A 6,171-nucleotide genomic window follows, 5' to 3' on the forward strand; every position below is an offset into this window, starting at 1 on the left:
GGCGCAAAATGCAAAGGGGACCAATAAACCAGTAAACATCAAAGTTCTCTCGTTTTGCCCCAACTTGGTCTCGGTGAGATGACTATACTGCACGGACACGGAGGGAGGGCCGAGGATTAGATGGCCAACACACACATGAATGCAACACGGTCTGCACTTCTCATATAAAGGCTCCCCACCAGTCCAATCTACAGAATCCTATGCACCTACGCACCCTAACCAAGGGCAAGAGTGATCACTCCAATAACAAGATTAGTTGACTAGAAGCTAGACCCATGGAGGCGATGAGCACAAGCATCAGGCGGCTGTGCCAGATGGTCCACGACGCCGACCTGCGGCCCGTTACCGAGGAACGTCTCCAGGTCGTCCTTGAGGCCGCTAGGGCGAGAGGCCTCTTGGACGACAGCTTCGTCTCCTTGTTCGACGAGGTCCTCGTCGGCTTCCTCGACAAGTTCACTATCGTCAAGAAGCTCGGGGACGACCTTGATGCATGCCTCCAGCCCACGTGCCCAGGCTCTACAATGCCTTCCACCCTCAACGGCCTCTATGGTGACAACCTCTTTGACGCATTGGTGGCCCTACGACTGCCCGCCGTCATGCCGGAGAATGTCCACCTCGAGGTCACGCTCGCCGCGCAGTGCCTGGCGCAGCAAGACACCATCGACATAATCACCCACGTCTATGCGCAAATCGTCCATAAGGACTACTACGTGCAACAGGAGGACGATAGGACGCTGGCCTTCTTGGACCGCAGGGCAACCTTGGACGGCATTGTTCAGAAGCACGTTGAGCTCGCCGCCAACGCTGCTGCTCCTCACACGCTGGTTGGTGACCCGGCGCACTAGGGTGTGAGGATGTCGTTGATGGATCCGTATGTATCTTTATCTTTCCGTCAAATCTATGTAGTAGTATATGGTACTACTAGTAATTATCTTACCTTTCGCATCAACTTCATAATTTTCGTACGTACTCGTTGCATGAACCGTGCCGGAACCATACTTCTCATTACTCTAGGGAAATCGTTATTTCTATCTATCGGTCGCGCCATGGAGCTGAACCAAATTTTACAAGTTACAAGTTCCAAAGGAAAAGCCTACCGTGTTCGCGTCGCACCCCCACACGGTTGGTCCGGCACGCCGCTCAAGGGGGGATGCATGCTGTGTTGCATTTTCACTTACAAGTGGGACCGCAGTTGAGCAAACCGACTATCGGCAAACCCCCACCCCGCCCACCGCGCGATGGCTGAGAAAACAAGAGGGAGAAGAGATGGTTGTAGCATGGACTCCAAGAAAATTGGTGTCAGATGGGAATCGTGTGGGTGGTGTGTGCCGTACTGCTAGACGTGAATGCTAGTTATGGCCCATGCCACCCCACTATATCGAGGTGCTGGTTACATAGAGCGAACACATTATCTCTCCAGGAGTACGGTACACCACTAGTACTACTCACATTGTCGCGAAATTTCCTTGAGTCCGTGCTCAGCCCTCCTCTCTCTCTGTTCTCAGCCAGCTAGCAGACGCGCTGAGCCCATTGTCTGTTTGCTCACGTGTGGTCCCACATGTCAGTGAAAACGCAAGACGACCCACTGAACCTGCACATCTTTCACCTCGACGTGCTGGTGATGAAAAACAAATCCAATAAAGATCTTCGGTGGCCGCTTTTGGAGTTACTCAAGAGTAAGATTCTATTTACAGTTTAACCTAAGATGCACATCACGTGGCTTCAACTAGCACTCCATTTTCTTGCATGACACGACCTAGAAGCTAGATGTCCCACGTGTCGACAAAAGGAGGAAGAACTCGACCAAATCTTCTCCACATTTAGACCGGAGGAGTAGGAAACACGGAAAGCCCTGTGCCTACATCATACTACGTACAAGCCCACCTCGCATAGTCACGTTATCACCATATTTCTCGGCCTTCCATGCAACACCTAGCTCTAGTTTATCTAACTAGAACTAACTATTGTGCTAGCATACTCAAATATTAGGTTGGCTCTATGTGATGTGGCAACTTCATATAACCGGATGATGGCTATACTACTACAGTACTCACACTTCAAGAAGTGAGTCGAAAACCATTCATAAATTGAGTTTATGACATGCATATGCAAATGTACCATTCGTTACATACAACAAGTCATCAACACACAACAACAACGAGGATACATGTTGGATTGTAGATTAGTTCCAACAAAACATTCTAGTAAATACTAAAGTTTTCATCACACAACAAATAACAAGCAATGAAATGAACTTCAGCTCAACCAATCCTTGGCGTTGGAAATGCTTGCTTTGAACCATAGGTAAGCCTCTGCGAAGGGCCAGCTATTGTCAATCTCGAGACTAACGCAGGACTGATCATCCAGGCTGAAGCGGCCTATATCAGGACGCATATTGTCATAGCCACAGTAGGGAACCATAGCAATGTCCGAGGTACAGATACAGTTGCTTCTCATAAATGGTAGTAATGTTGGGTCAACAACAGCTGGATTGCCTTTCACAATCATTGGATAGTTTTGTCCAAGGAAGAGTGAGTTTTCTCCAAGACTATCAAGACTGAACCAGGGAGAAGGTGTTGGCGCTAGCACACTAGTATCCATCCCGAATACCCTGCAACAGATGTTGGAATAGGTCCGGAGAGTGCGACCATGGGAGACAACACCTGCTTCCTTAGTAGTAACATCAGTAGTACGCTGTATACAGACAAGAAGAGGTGATCCATCGGAATAAGTTGCCAGGCGCCACTGAGTATATAGGTCCTTCTCGTCCTCATTATCGTGATCATCACCATCGTCATCTCCACCTTGGTTATAAATTTTTTCAAGTATCGGTGGTGGAATGTTCACAAGACCTTGGAAACACAAGAAGGTTAATTTGTAAAGGGAAACTAGCTAACCCGCATGCATGTGGATGAAACAATTATAATTACGGTGGAAGACAAACGTACCGAAAGCATAAGGATTCCATGAAAAAATAGTGCCACGAGTGGTGGCAGCAAACACAAGACCCTCGTATTGAATTGCATCATTGTACACATCCGTGTACAGAAACTGATTTTTGAGCAATATCCATGGAGGCATGGAAGTAAGGACGTCAACAAGCTTGTCGAAGATAGCAACAACTTGATAGTTCGTGTAATCCCAAGAGCGATTGGGAACTCGACAAATTGCTATCTTCTCTAGACGACAATCACCATGATCGTACTTGAACGTACGTAGACCATCTGTGTGCTCAACCTCTGGGCACTCTGAGATTTTTGGATGTGGAACCCGGTGATGAGTGTACACATTCACAAGTTCCCAGTCGCAGTTGTACCCAATATAAACAACCCAATCTCCATTTGCGCATGCCCAAGCCTTATCCTTAAGCGATGGCATCTTAACATCACACGTATCATTATCAAGTGGCATCAACATGCACAAGGCGAGGCTTCCGTCGTCCACGCGCCAGCGAGCAGGATCATGGTTAAGAAGATAGGGGAGATCAAACCACTCCTGGAACCTTGGGTTCTTTGTAATGATATTATTAGTTGAGTCGAGAATGGTCTTGAACGAACCTGCCATGCTAGCCGAGGTGATGACCTCGCACCGATTAATGAGTTCCTCCACCACGTCTTCTTTCAGGTCGGGGCAAGAATAACGAGGTCGTTTCTGACCTGTTCCCTCCATGGAGAAGACGATCGAAGAATGGCAGAGGGAAGGGTGAAGGCAAATGGAGGAGGGAGGAAGAGCATGCGACAGCAGTTCCAAATCGAGAGGGAAAGGCGAAGAGGCGGTGGACGGTTGCCACAGTACAGGAAGAGGCTAGTGGGGAGCAGACGGTAGCCATAGAGGTCACACATTGAAGACAAGGCCGTCCTGTCAGACATAGCGCCCGCATGGGATGGCCTCCGTCCCCCACACGAGCGAAGCGACTTTGCACCCCCACACGGTTGGTCCGCCACACCGCTAGGGAATCGCGTGTTGTCTTGCATCTTCACTTAGGCCAACTCCAGCGCGTGCAGCTCGGATGTGCACTTGCCCGACCCCCTTTCCCTCGACGCCCCCGAGCATCCAACCACGGCTACCTGTTTTGTGCACCCGGTGGCTGGATTTGGAGCGGATCCGGTCGGGCTTGAGCTCGCCCGGCTGTGGGAGGCTGCGCCACGCCATGGACTGGCCGGGCACCGGGCCGGAAGGCCCCGACAAGGCCGCAAGGCTGCATGCAGGTACTGACTCCTCCCCGAGCCGCTCGGATCTACACCGTCGGCGGTCCGCTGGCAGATACATGAATGGTTTTCGACCGGGATCGGTGCTGGCCCAGAAGCTCGTCGGCGCACCATTGCCACTCATTACGTGTGACAACTGCCCAAAGAAGGTCTTGTGCCGCGTATCTACGACGTCAGAACATCCCGGATGGGAGTTCATCAAGTGCTCAATGGGGTATGTGCTACTTTAGCTTCGGTTGTGCTCTCGGATTTGACTAGTTGTGCTAACATAAAATTTTATTGTGTAGAATGGATACAAGTTTTGGTATCGGGAATAAGAGTACATCGATATATTGATAGAGCGCAATTTAGTAGATGTCCGTGCACTTTTAGCTAGCATAGAGGCTAGAGATGAGACTAGTGCACTTGTTAATAGAATAGAGGCTAAACATGAGACTAGATGCGAGGAAGCAACGTCTACTTCTTTACACTCGAAGAAGAAAGAAGAACGCAAGATCGAGCCTCCGCGGATCAACAATGAATGCATCGAGAAGGCACTAATCCAACTTACAGGAGCAGTTATGGAAGTTGGATATCTTCTAAGATGTATTCTTGTGGTTCTTGTTTTCTTTGGTCTTGCTTTTCTAGTCAAAATTTGGTGATGTATTTCCATGTACCAAAAATCAATGATGAAAAAAAGATATGTGTTTGCAAAGAAAAATGTACACGGACGGGATGTGGCCGGGATGCGTCCGCGCGTTGGCCGCACGGCCACCGCATCAAAGAAATGTCCCGGACACAACCCCATTGCCCTACCCAAACAGACAGAATCCGGGCAAAATGAACGTCCATTTGGGGTCATGCGCTGGAGTTGGCCTTCCAAGTGGGACCGCAGTTGAGGAAACCGACTATCGGCAAACCCCCACCTCGCCCGCCGCACGATGGCTGAGTTAGAGAAACGAGGAGATTGAAGAGATAGTTGTAGCACAGACTCCAAGAAATATGGTGTCAGATGGAAGTCGTGCCGGTGGCGTGTGCCGTACTCCTGGACGTGAATGCTTGTTCTGGCCCATGCCACCCTACTATATATCGAGGATTCGAGGTGCTGGTTACGTACAGCGAACACATTGACATATGGCCCACCTCACACTGTGGCCAAATTTCCTAGAGTCTGTGCTAGGTTAAAAAGTGTTCTTTGTGAGGGTGGATGGCTGGTCTCAAGTTTAAAACTTGTTGTATTACGTATACGTAGACATAGAGATAGTGCAACAGTTTTGAAAGTTTGAACCCAAACATTAGAATGCAATTTCTATAGTTGATTGGACTCATCCGAGGACCTAGGATGATGGGATTCACAGCTACAGTAAAAACACCCGCCCAACGCGCGAAGCATGTGAAGCTAGTACAAATAGTAGTACTATTGTTGATTGGACTCATCCGATAACCTGTTGCAGTGCACGTACAATATGTATTCGGGATTTTTTTTTGCCTCGTCGCAGCAACCACTCTGAGAAGCGACTCGAAAGCCATTTATAAATTTAGTAAGTTTATCACAGGCATGTCATTTAGCATTACGTACAATAGGTCATCAACCCATAACGACAACGAGGATACATTATAAATACTAAAGTTTTTCTCACATAACAAATAACAAAGCGATGAAATAAACTTTAGGCCAACCAATCCTTGGCATTGGAAACGCTTGCTTTGAACCGGAATCATCATCCAGGCCGAAGCATCCTATATCAGGACGTAATGCTAAATGATATGCTACAGGCCTAATAAACTTCAGGACGCTTCTCTGGGCAGGGCCAGCTATTGTCAATCTCGATACCAACGCAAGAATCATCATCCAGGCCGAAGCATCCTATATCAGGACGCATATTGTGATATCCAGGGTAGGGAAGCATAGCGATGTCCAAGGTATAGATATAGTTGCTTCTCATAAATGGTAGTAACATTGTGCCAACAGCAGCTGGATCGC

Source organism: Aegilops tauschii, chromosome 3 (assembly GCF_002575655.3).
Source record: "Aegilops tauschii subsp. strangulata cultivar AL8/78 chromosome 3, Aet v6.0, whole genome shotgun sequence".
NCBI classification, from domain to species: Eukaryota; Viridiplantae; Streptophyta; class Magnoliopsida; order Poales; family Poaceae; genus Aegilops; species Aegilops tauschii.